The 13443-nt window shown below is 40.7% G+C and overlaps 1 pseudogene; it reads left to right on the forward strand.

Moving 5' to 3' along the window:
- The first annotated feature begins 12975 nt into the window (after positions 1-12975).
- On the forward strand, positions 12976-13075 carry LOC145629725 (small nucleolar RNA R71; annotated as a pseudogene).
- The last annotated feature ends 368 nt before the right edge of the window (positions 13076-13443 follow it).

Below are 13443 nucleotides of genomic sequence, written 5' to 3' on the forward strand. Positions count from 1 at the left end.
ATTGAGTTAAAAATTAAACTTTAAGAGATTTCCAACGACATATTATATGCCTTATTTGGATTTTTGGATCAAAAGATATGAGAAAAACAAAAACGCGTGAATTTCTGAAATCAGCGCCTGGAACCAGGCTTGCCGCGTGGCGCCAGCCATTGGCGCCTGGCGCCAATTAGCTGGTGCTGGCGCCAGTTCTGTTTTGCGTGCGCCAATCTCATTTTGCGTGCACCCAGTGCTCTGTTTTGATATTTTATCTTTTTGGCTGATTTCTCTATAAATAACGTACTAAAAACTCTGTTTTCATTAACCAATTCTCACGAATTCTCATCAAAAATCAGCTTTCATTCGCAGTCATTAATTCTCTAATTCTCTCTTAATTCATTCATATTTCTCTTTTTCTAAACTTGTTTTCAAATACAAAATTCCGCATTCACAAGATTTAGAAACACCTAGCCATATTCGAAGTTGCCTTCGCCCTAGACGTGAAAGGTTTAATTTCTGAGGGTTTGGTCTCAAATCTCTCTATCAATTTTTTAATTTAATTGTTTGTTTATTATTTTCCTTGAAGTTACTAACGCATCGAAGTAAGTGCTTTAATGGTTTTAATTGATATTATGATGTAGATCATGTTTAAATTATTATTATGATATTCCTAGTATTATGTTTAGGGAAAAGGTTATAATATCAAATATGCTTATTATGATTCCTGCGATGCTTCCTATGTTCTTCCTAATATTTATGATTGTTAGTATCATGTTAGGATTAAAGACTTGATTTTTATTGCTTAGTGACATGCTAGGGTTTGTTATTAATCTTGTTAGTATCATGCCTAGGATCTTGCTATTATTATGCTTTAATATTAACATGAACATAATTATGTTTATAATTGTTATAATTTATGATGATTATGAATATTATTATTATTATGAATATTATTATTATTATTATTATTTTGATGATGATTATGATTATTTTATTATTATGATTATTATGTTGCTTGATGATATTTATTGCTTGATCACATCCTTTATGCATGTTTAAAGGGAATTTGGTACTTGTAATCACGCTTAATAAGATAATTAATAATCTTGTTAGGGTTAATATGATTATAATTCAAGTGATCGCCAATAATAGATTTATTTGTGCATTATATTCAACCAACATAGATTAAACAGGTTTAGGGTTAACCTATTGATTGCATGTTAATTAGAAAGCGCACATGAATACGATCAGAATAAAGTAGAGGCCTATTATTAGGGCAGGTTCAATCTCTTTTAGGTTGGATTTGTACCTTCATCCCCGAACCCTTATTTGGTTCATGACCTTATGGAGTTGAGGGGTGTAACCTTCACCTCGTGAACGGTTTACAAGTTCCTAAAAAACTTGTTGGCGACTCTTTTGCTCTATCTTCTTCCCTTTTGGACGCCACCGTACTTTAGTGTATGATCACAGTGGGGTTCAAGCTAAGGGGATTTAAAGGCTTGAAATTATTCCCTACACTTCCACTCGTCTCATGACAAAAATTAACGGAAAATTTTTGCTTTTGCATCTTTGTTTGCTTGTGTCTGCACACACACAGTCACAAGTCATACACATGTCATGTCACATCAAGTCAAACTTGGTCAAGTCAGTGGTCAAGTCAATCACAATATATACGAGTCCATTGGCAAATTTATTTTTGCAGGTCTCATCTACAGCCCATGTTCGGGGACATGCGAACCACCTACAACCCACGTCCGGGGACAAGCGGACCATCTACAGCCCACGTCCGGGGACAAGCGGACCATCTACAGCCCACGTCCGGGGACAAGCGGACCATCTAAGCCCACGTCCGGGGACAAGCGGACCATCTACAGCCCACGTTCGGGGACAAGCGAACCATTTAAAGCCCACGTTTGGGGACAAGCGAACCAACTACAGCCCACGTCCGGGGACAAGCGGACCATCTACAGCCCACGTTCGGGGACAATCGAACCACCATCATTTCATGACGCAAGGTTCTCGATACACAGAGACTTGCAATCTCATCATCAAACGACTTTCCTCAAGCATGGAAATTATTATCCGGTGGATTTCTTTAAGCATAGAAAACCGCCAAATTCCTTTGTCGGCTTTCCTCAAGCATGGAAAGCATTATCGCTGGATTTCTTCAAGCATAGAAAAACGCTAAAATCATATTTCGACTTTCCTCAAGCATGGAAAGTGTCATTTGGTAGGTTTCTTCAGGCTTAGAAAGCTACCAAACTCATCTATCGGCTTTCCTCAAGCATAGAATGCATTTTAACAAATGTCATGCGGTGGATTCCTTCAAGCATAGGAAAATACAAAACTCATTTGTCACCGATACACTGTTGTCAGATAAGCGTTCTATCCCTTTACTCTTTTATCTGTGGAATTAACATTTTATGCAGGTATCGGCGTATACAGAGTGATTTAGGATCGCAGAACGTCTTAAATCATTCTCTGTCCCTATCGACTACTTTGACTATCGTTTTTGAAACTAACGTTTCTACAAACTCAGTCAAAGTGGGGGCATCTATAGACACCTAAAAATGTCTCCCCAAAACCAAACTCGATGATGAAAAACCTTTGACCGTCATTATTGGTCGGGTTGAGTATTTAATCTTGGAGTGCTTAAATCCATATTTCCATTTCATAAAACAACTCAACTTTTAGACCTTTCCCCAAACCATAACTTATTTTCCTCTTTTCGTGCCTTTAAACCCAAAATAATTCTTTTCGTGTCCTTTAAAATCATTCATTTCGCGTCCTTTTTATAAAAACGTTTAATCCAGTTTATTTTGGTCCATTATCTGGGTTCAATGATTGAATGGTTGGATGGGGCTTTAAAATATCTTTTCAACGATATATTATAAGCCTAAATCCGAGTTATAACGAATAAGTTATGGCCAAAATATTAAAATGAGCCCAAATCGAACCTAAGCCCACCTTACCTACGATCTGATGATCATGTGGAGGGTCCAAATTATTTAATCCCATTCCTAAACCAATTAGGATTAATTGGAAGCTTTTATAAGTTTCTAAAAGATCTTAATTATTCATTTTTGAAAAGATCAGATTAAAGAGTTTGAAATTGAATAAAACTCCTTTTTTTTAAAGTCCTAATTCTATCCGAATTGAAAGACATTCAAAGATAGACAGATATGAATTTCGTGCCTCATATTTTTCATCTGAATAAAATATCAAACTCTATCCAAGCTATAACGGAAAAGATATGAATGAAATATCAAACTCTATCCAAAACTGACATTGTCTCACTATTTCGGCCATATCTTTTATTATATAAAATATTTTAATCTGATTCTAATTGGGTTAGAAAGTAGACTTCAAGAGCATTCCAACGATATCTTATTAATATTATTCCAATTTCTGGATCAAAAGATATGATAAAAACAAAAAACCGCAAAAACTGATGTCTATCGCAAGAGTTTTAATCCGATTAGATTTCGATCTTTTCTTGATTTTTCGACCCTTCTTTTTTCTCTATAATTCTCTTCTCCCTCTTTAGCCTAAATACTAGCTATCCTATTCTCTCAAAGTAGTTCCCTTAAGCACTCCAAGGAGTTTATACGACACCCGAGGTTCCGTCCTTACACCAAGGTGTGAAAGGTACAAATAACTGAGGGCTTGGACCAAATCACTTGACCATGACTCACTTCGTACCATCATCCCCGATCCTCCTTTTGTGGTTCCGAACCATATGGAGTTAGTAATCTCATGGATTATGAATGGGGTGTAACCTTCACAGGTCAATCGTTGTCGCCTATCGTTGTCCCTTAATCGTGGTTGCCTTTTATGATCCGTAAACGGTTTACAAGTTCCTTAAAAACTTGTTGGCGGCTCCCTACTTTGCTTTGTCCCTAATCGTAATGTCAATTCCCACTTCCTATGATTGCCAAGCATATTCACACAGGCTTTAACGTAGGCGCACTTTGAGCGACTCCTACAGGATCAAACCCTCAGAAATATCAAACCTTTCACATCTAGGGCAGAGGCAACTTCGAACTTGGCTAGGTGTGTCTAGATCTTGTGAATGCGGAATTTTGTTTGTAAAAGGGTGGTTCAGAAAGAAAGAGAATATCAAGAAATACTTGATCAGAGTTGATGATTCAAAACAAAGATTTTAGGAGGCTATTCATAACGAAAATCAGTCGGAATATGATAAAAAAGAATCAGAGTTTCGAGAAGAATAAAACACGACGATGTCGCCACACAAGCCTCTATCGCCAGGCAACAACCTGTGGTGCGGCGTTGTAGGCAGTTTTTTCACATGTTTTCATATTTTGATAAAATTTTAAGCGTACGAGGGGTAAAACTATAATTTCATTTAAAACACTTCTTTTTATTCTAAATAAATCTCTTAAAACTCTATTATCAACGATAATCACATTAGGGTTCAAAAGAAACTTCTTGAAGATTTTAGAAGACTATAATCAGTCCTAATTTGATTAGGAATGATAAATCATAATAGGCCCTCCTCTAGATCATTGGGCCGCATATAAAAATCAAACCGGGCCCAGTTTAGTAATTTGGCTATAACTTCGTCATTATTTATCGGAATTGGGCTTATAATATATCGTTGGAAAGATCTTTTCGAGCCTAATCCAACTACACAACTATTTGACCCTTTCCATGGACCAAACTATATTGGATTGACTATTTTCATAAAATAGGTTTTCGAAAACAGAGAGAAAGAAAAGAATTAAAAACTAACCGCAACACTAAACTTTCCACACTCTTACTTCATTTGATTATGATTCAACGTGAAAAGTATTCATCATCGGGTTTGGTTTTGGGGAGACAGAAATGGGTGTCTACAGTAGTGCATACTCATATTTTCCCTTTTCGGGGATTCACATATTATGCATGCACCACAGCCGTTCATAGTAGAGCTCGCATCTACATGCACCTTCCAAACCTAATCAAGGTTATCCGGAGCAACCGGCCTTGTCATTTTGACAATGAAGTCGGCAAACGCCTGACCCTTCACTGCCTTTCTTGGTTCGTAGGTGATTTCAAGACTTTGCATTCCAATAGCCCATTTGAGCATTCTGTCGGATGAGTCTAGGGTTGTCATTGGCCGCTTGAGGGGCTAATCTGTGTAGATCACCAACGGATGTGCCAAGAAGTATGGTTTCAATTTCTTAACAGCCACGTAAAGAGCGAGGCCAAATTTTTCAACCATAAGGTACCGGAGTTCGGCATTCATGAGCACATGGCTAATGAAACAGACCGGGAGCTGATTGTCGTCTCTTTCCGCAAGGAGAACAGCACTGAAGGAATGATTTGAGACGGCTAGGTACATGAAAAGCGTCTCCTTTGGCAGAGGGATAACAAGCCTTGGCAAGGAGTGCAAATGCTCTTTCAACTTCTGTAAGGCCGCCTCAGCATCATTTCCCCATTCAAATCTAGTCTTCTTCCTGATTCCCTGGAAGAATTAATGGCATTTGTCACCTAACCGGCTGAGGAATCTCCCAAGCGCAACCAGGAAACCGGTAAGCCTTTAACCTTCCTTAACAGTGCGTGGTGGCTTCATGTCAATAACCGCCTGTATCTTCTCGGGGTTAGCCTCTATCCCCCTTTGATCAATCAGGAAACAAGTAACTTCCCAGACTCAACACCGAAAACACACTTTTTGGGATTTAACATGACCTTATGCCGCCTGAGTGTGGTGAAGGTTTCTCGGAGATCAGCAAGGTGATCCGTCTGTATCTTGGATTTGACTATCATGTCATCAATATACGGCTCTAAATTCCTCCCACTTTGATTGACGAAGACTGTGTTAATCATCCATTGGAAAGTAGCCAGCGCATTCTTTAAGCCAAACGGCATCACAGTATAGCAGAATAACCCCTAATCAGTGACGAAGGTCGTCTTCTCTTGATCTTTTTTCCACAGGGGAATATTATGGAAGTCGGAGTAGGAATCCATAAAACTCATCAAGGCATGACCGGCTGTAGGGTTGACCAGGCTGTCGATCTTTGGGAGCGGATAATTGTCCTTTGGACATGCCTTGTTGTGGTTTTTGTAATCAACACACATACGTCATGTACATTCTTTACAAGCACAACATTCGAACCCAGTCGGGAAAGTTACATGGCCAAATGAACCCAGCGTCCAGCAGCTTTTTTACTTCGGCAGTAGCCGCCTGACTTCTCTCCTCACCGTGGTTTCTTTTCTTTTGTTGGATGAGCTTCTTTTTTGGATCCACGGCAAGTTTGTGAACTGCGAGATCCGGGCTGACGCTTGGCATCTCCTCCACTTCAAAGGCAAAGATGTCTTTCAATTCTTTCAGCATATGGTACAAGTTTGCACCAAGCCTTTAAAAAGCAGTCGTCCCCATCTTAATCATCCGCTCTGGATAGCTGTCGTCCAGAGGGATATCAATGTGCTCACCAGCCGGCTGGGGACGAAAATCATCTAACCGCTCCCCGGTCAGTGATTGCTATTTTTTTTCCTTCTTCCCCTTTACAAGCTTTTCAGTTTTTCTTTTTTTTTTTGCGGCTGCTGGAGAGGATGAATCAGGGTCCCTGACATTATCAAGGTCTATTGGCTTCTTCAGCTGACCGGTTGCAAAACCAGTCGGCTTGACGTCTAATAGATAACACTCTCTTGCCATCTTCTGATCCTCGTTGAGGGAGCCAACAGTGCCATCATCACTTTCATAATTGAGAAGCATAAGAGTTAGGATGATGAAGGCCTTGCAGTCGTTCAGAGTTGGTCGGCCAAGAATGATGTTGTAAGCGGTCAGCTCTTTAACCACCAGGAACCGGACGACCATGTACCGCCCTTGTCCCTTCTCCCTAGACAGATAGGAATGCCAATTTGTCCGACTAGGTGCACGACTCCTCCCCCAAAACCAACTAATGGGTGGGAGACGTCGCGCAGACCGTCCTGCATGTAATTAAGCTGGGACAGACACTTGTATCTAATGAGATCAGAGGAGCTACCCGTGTCTATGAGGATCCAGCCAACCAGCTGGTTGACGACCTTGTACTCAATGACGACTGGGTCGTCTTACGGTAGGAGAACTTTTCCCCTATCCTTCTTAGTGATGAGGACGTCAGGGAATGTTCCACTATAGGACGCTAGTCCATCATCAACTTAATGGATCATCCTCTTCAGATGATCGTTGGTGCCCCTGATGGTCGGGCCACCGATTACAAATCCGCTTGCTATGGTGTAGACCGGATCCTTGTCATCATCCGATTTACTAGTAGGCTGGACAGATTTTTACGACCACCCCGGATTCGTCTTAGAAGCCGCTTTGGACTTCAAGACATATGACTTCAGCAAGACCGTGTCAGCCAGACGGTCCAACATCCGCTTGAGATTGTAGCAGCCGTTGGTGTCATGGCCCACCTCTTGATGGAAGTGGAAGAATTTATTCTTCTTCCGCGACTGAACAAAACTCTTCATAGGATTCGGCTTCTCATTGGTCAGCCGGTCCTTCACCTTTGTAAAGATGGTGTAGCAGTTTTTATTTAATTCATACCGTGAGACATACGGTTTGAATTCTTTCTTCTTCTTTTTGGACGGCTGATCAGGTTCTTCAACTTTCTGAGCCGGCTAAGCAGACCGACTCTCCTTTCGTTTATTGGACTTCTTTGAGTCCGACTAATGGCTGAACGAGCAGAGGTCGGTAGCTTGAATAAAGCTCTCCGCCTCTATCAATGCCTCTTAAAGGGTAAAAACCCTCTTACGGACAAGGTCAAACTTAAAGGTCGACCTGTCCTTCAGACCTTTGAAGAAGTATGTATAGGCTACCTTGTCAGACAGCCCCTGGATTTGAATTCTCACCAGGTTGAACCGCCTGACATAGGAGCGAAACCCTTCTCTATCTTCCTGCCGGATGGTGCTCAAGTCGAGACTTGTCTTTTTGGCAGGGATGTTCGTCGAGAAGTTGGAGGCAAACAGGAAGGCGAGTTTCCTAAAACTATCAATGCATCCGGCTGGCAGGTTTCCAAACCATTTTTGGGCAATGCATTTCAATATAGCCAGGAAGCACCGGCACCACATAGCATCCTCTAGCCTCTGCATGTGCATGAGGTTGGAGTAGGCCATGAGGTGGTCCACCAGGTTGATGGTACCATCATAAATACCCACCAACACGTTCTTAACCTTGGCCGACTGTGCGGCTTTGGTTATCTCTTTTGTGAAAGAAGAAGTTTGTTCACCAAGTTTGAGCAGTCGGAGCTGCCAGCCCAAAGGTTGGACGTTATATGCCGCCTGACCCCCCAAAGAGGGTCGGCTGCATGAAATGAGGAGAATACGGGTCGTAGACCATAGGGGGTACATACAGTGCATTCCCAATCATTTGAGGGCTAGAATGGACGGTATTACCGCCTGTATGGCTCTCATGCAAGGATTGAGCATTCCCTGTGGATGTATTCTTGAAGCTGTATGTTTGGAAAGCTCGAAGTAAAGCCTGACTTAGACAGCTGCTGACTTCTCCTGCGGGTGATGATTTCTCGAGCATTAGGAGTGTTTCCCACCGGCTGTTCACCCTGGAAGGTGTTTCTTGCATTCTTTTGGGGTAGAAGAATCTTGGACCAGTCAAGGGTCCCGGCTGCCTTGTCCTTTGGATGAGGAGTTGGCTACCTGTTTCTAACTAGCTTTCTCCTATTTAGAGGAGTCTTTCTTGCCGACTGACCCTTGCTTGGGCCATCCCTGCTCTAGGTGATTAGATCCTTAATTTCACACTTGAAACTAGTCTTGAATTTCATTAGTTCGTCCTAGGTGAATGGAGCGGATCCACCTGCTGTATGGGTTTCCCATTCCGGCTAACAAAGGGGGTCATCTTGTACCTGCCTGGCTTGCACTCCGTTCTAAAGTGTCTTTTGGACGGATATGCTTGGTAATCAAAGAGCCATCCTTGACATGAGGATCGTCATCCTCATGGTCAGTAAAGACCTCCGGTTGGTTAACCGAATGGTCGGGAGGTGGTACAGACTCTTGAACCATCCTTGAGGTACTCTCCCCACAGACAACGCAAAATGTTTTAGGTGTTTTTTGTCCGTTAGGAGAGTTATAGCTCAGAGACTGATTGCGCGCGGCTTGTACCTGCAAAACAACGGAGACTTCGGGTGGTTGGAGCTCTACCTCCAACGGTCAAATTAGTACTTCAAGATAAATGAGAGAAAGTGCGGAAAAAGAGGTGAAATCTTCTCGGATTCCGAGATCAGGTGATTCTCTGATGTAAGATAATGTAGGGTATACTGTAATAATTGTAGATGCGCCAAAAATGGGGGAAATCTTCCTTTTTATAGGGTCATTGAGAAATGTGCCCTTGATTAGGTCACTCTAACCTAATCATTCTAGGCTGCGCCGAATTATGACTTTCTCGGGATTTGGGCCCTTGAAGGCTGTCTTTTTCTCCGAAGTTCTCCGAAGGACACGTGTCGAATGGAGGTTGACCCAATTTAGACCAACCAGGGTATGACAAGTGTGGAGGTCTGATTGGACCACGTGGCATGGGTAAAATTACCCAAAACAATAATAATTAAGGCTATAATAATCAAAACTAAGGCCAAGGGTATGGAAACAAAAGCCAAGGTCAAGGCTATGGCCAATACCAAAACAATGGCCAAAATAAATACCGAGATAACTAGGGAAACCAAAATCGAGGGAATTTTCAAAACAACAACAAAAATCTTAAATGTAATTTGATTTTTTTTTTTAAAAAAAATAATAATAATCAACAACAATCTGCAAGCACGTACACAATAAAGGATGGCTAATTGAAGCAAGATTGATCAAGAAAAAGCTACCAATTCCCACCCAATAGAAATGCCCCAAATTAGTCTTCAATGGAGGAGAGAGATTGGAGATTTAAAAATAGGGAAAGTAGTATGATTTTTTATGATTATGATAAACTTGGAGAAGGAATTAGTTGATTTGGTTGATTGTTTTGATGATTGGAGAAGGAATATTGATTGATAAAGGTTGGTTAGGGTTTGTGGATGCTACTTGGAGTGAGAAGGAAGACTATACTCGAGGGTGAGGATGAGGGGAAATGAGGGAAGGAAAGAAGAAAGAAAAAGAAATACGCTCGGCTGCTCAACCGCGCGGCAGGTCAGCGAGTCCGCGCCCGCGCCAGCTGCTGCACTTCTTTGCTCAATCTCTTCTCTTGGTGCGTTCATGTATGGACTTAACGATTTTTATTATTCCGATATTATTGAACCCACTAAAACGACCAGTAACTAAATTCATTTTCAATGGGTTTAACATTCCAAATTAATGAAAGCACCATAATGAACGCACCAAGTTCATATTTGCTTCAAATTATAGCACATCTTTTCCTAACTTACCTCCTACATTACCTTACCCATTCCTCTAAAAATATAACAATATCAACATATTCTCACCCAACACCACGAAACAATTTCCAACTACGCTCAAGCTCGCTCGAGGTAATCCAACTCCGATGAATTCAACCTATTAATCCAAACAATAAAACTGGTGAAAGAAAGAAATTTAGAAAAATAGAATCAAAAGAAAAAGTTATAAAACCGGGCTGCCTCCCGGGAAGCACTTGCTTCAGGTCCTAAGCTCGACCCTTCCTTAAAATCACGGAGGGTCAAAAAGCACCACCTTATCCAAAGTGGTGGAAAGGGTATAACCATTGTAAGGCTTGTTCAAAATCATTTCCTGAACCATGTCATCTTGAATCATGGAAGCCGAATCAAACTCTTTGGACTTCAACTTCTTGTTTTTCTTGGAAAATTTCTTCTTCTTCTTTGATCTCTTATTCCTTGGATCTTTGAGATCCACATTTTCACCATTTGATCTTCCTTCAAAGAAAGATCAAACCAAAAGGGCATCTCAAATTCATCTTCAAGCTTCGATGAATCCTTGTCTTCTTCACTAACAACCTTGCTTTTAACAATTTTAGGAACATCATCACAAGCTACAAGCATATCGTTAGTAGAAGACATAAATATAGAATCATTAGCATTCAAAGACAATGAGTTTATGCACATAATTCCTTGCACGTAAGATAAAGACTCATGCATTGACTTGAGCTTAAAACTCTCCTTACTATCACTAACACACAAAGTAATCATGCCACCTTTCATATCTATTAAAGCACCCGGAGTTGCTAAGAATGGCCTCCCTAAGATGATAGGAATGTTTTCATCTTCTACAGTCTCAAGCACAATGAAATCAATGGGAATAGTGAACTTTCCTATTTTGAGGGGCACATCCTCAATTCTAACCTTTGGGAACTTAATAGAACAGTCGGCTAATTGAAAGGTCATGTTGGTTGAAAGGAGCTCACCTAACTTGAGTTTCTTGAAAACAAAGTAAGGCATGATGCTAACACTAGCACCAAGATCACAAAGGGAATTTTGAAACAATTTCCTATTAATATTACAAGGAATGGAGAAATTTCTGGGATCTTTCATCTTTGGGGGCAAGTCATTATGGATAAAAGCACTAAACCAATCCCCCAAACTCACCGGTTTAATCACATTGTAATCTCTCTGACCGCTCAAGATTTCCTTAAGAAATTTAAAATAGTTAGGCATTTCTCCCAAAACATTGGTGAAAGGAATTGAAAGATGGATTTTCCTTAGCATCGCAATAAATCTCCCAAATTTTTCATCCAACTAGTACCTATTGAATCTTTGGGGATATGGAAGTCTCGGTTTGAAATCCTCATCTTGCTTCCTCTCTTTCTCAACACTCTTTTCATCAGAGCTATCAGTCATCTTGCTAGACTCATCACTTATCTTTTTCTCTTGAACTTCCTCCTTGCTCATACTTCTTGACACATTGTTCTCATTTTCCTGACTTCAGTCACTCCTCTTTTCATCCTCCTCATTCATCCTAAAAACTCTCCCTTCTAGAACTTTCCCACTCCTTGTGGTGACGGAATAAACGGGTTTCTTAGGATCAACTCCTTGAGAGGGTAATGAAGAAGCGTTAGCACAATCCTTCAATGTATTAGCTAGTTAAGTGATTTGGGTCTAAAGCATCTTTTTATGTGTCATCATTTCATTAAGCTTCTTATCACTTACCGCCATGTAAGTGTTTAAAATCTTTGTTTGATTTTTAATGATCTCTTCTAAGATAGAGTTGGAAGATGGGGGTTGAGCATCAGAATTATCACCATTGCCTTGAGGTGTTGGAGCAAATCCGGTGGGGATCCCCTTTGGTTTTTGTTTTGAAAACTTGCCCCTATTTTGGTTGTTCCAATTACCTCGGCCTTGATTGTTGCCAAAATTTTGGTGTTGGCCACCAAAACCATGAGATTGGCCTTGATTTCTATACCCTTGGCTTTTGTTTTGATTACTATAACCTTGATTGTTATAGTTACCTCGGAAACCTTAATTTCCTTGGTTCCTATAACCACCATTGTTGTAGTTATCAAAACCACCTTGTTGGTGAGTATTCCTATTCCCGAAATTCCTTGCACCGTCAAATATTTGTCCATTATTATTGTTGGAAACAAAGTTCACTTTCTCACAATCATTTTTTTCAACATCATCACAATTTTCAAAAGCATTTGGACAATTAGAGGAGTCATGGTCATAAGACCCACAAACATTACAAAAGACACAACCACTTGGCATATTACTTAAAGTAGAAGAAGGAGTAGAGTTAGAAGGTGTACCTCTCCCCTTAATGTGGGAGTGAAGACTTGGTGCAATCGAAGAGGCACTCTCTATCTTGGCCTTGATCAATGTCATATCCTTCCCCAAGTTCAAGATTTGGGAAAACAAGTTATTGATCGCATTGAAATGATCAACCGAATACACCGCTGAGCCACTCTTTCTTATAGACTCTTTCTCTCCCTCTTACCAATTCATGTAGTGAAGAACTACATCTTCAATTATGTCTACAACCTCTTCCTTAGTCTTGTTCATGATCGGGCCTCCGTCTCCGGCATCAAGACACGACTTCCCTTGGGTGCTCAATCCTCCATAGAAAATTTGAATGATTTGGTAATTCGGGATTCCATGGTGAGGACATTCTCGTTGATACTCCTTGTATCTTTCCCAAGCCTCATACAAACTCTCACTAGGCTTTTGCATGAAACTTTAGATTAGAGTTCTCCCCCGACGGCCTTCTTTTAAGGTTAAAACGGGGAAGAAACTCCTTAGTGACCTCATCTTAAGTTCTTAAGGAATTAGGTTTCACTTCCTTATCTAACCAATCCAAATCTCTTTTGATTAGAGAGAACGGAAATAGCTTGAGCCTTATGAATTCTTGAGAAACCCCGTTCACCTTGATTGTATGACAATACTTCTCAAAATCTTTGAGAAGATTTAGTGGGCTTTCATGCTTGGCACCACTAAATTGCCTTCGTTCAATCATTGTTATCATTGCCGGCCTTATCTCAAAGTCATTGGCAGGTGTTGTTGGTGGATCTACGCCACTCTCGAATCTATAAGCACCGGGAGTTCCCAACTCCTTCAAAGC

Source organism: Chenopodium album, chromosome 4 (genome assembly GCF_948465745.1).
Source record: "Chenopodium album chromosome 4, dcCheAlbu1.1, whole genome shotgun sequence".
Lineage (NCBI taxonomy): Eukaryota > Viridiplantae > Streptophyta > Magnoliopsida > Caryophyllales > Amaranthaceae > Chenopodium > Chenopodium album.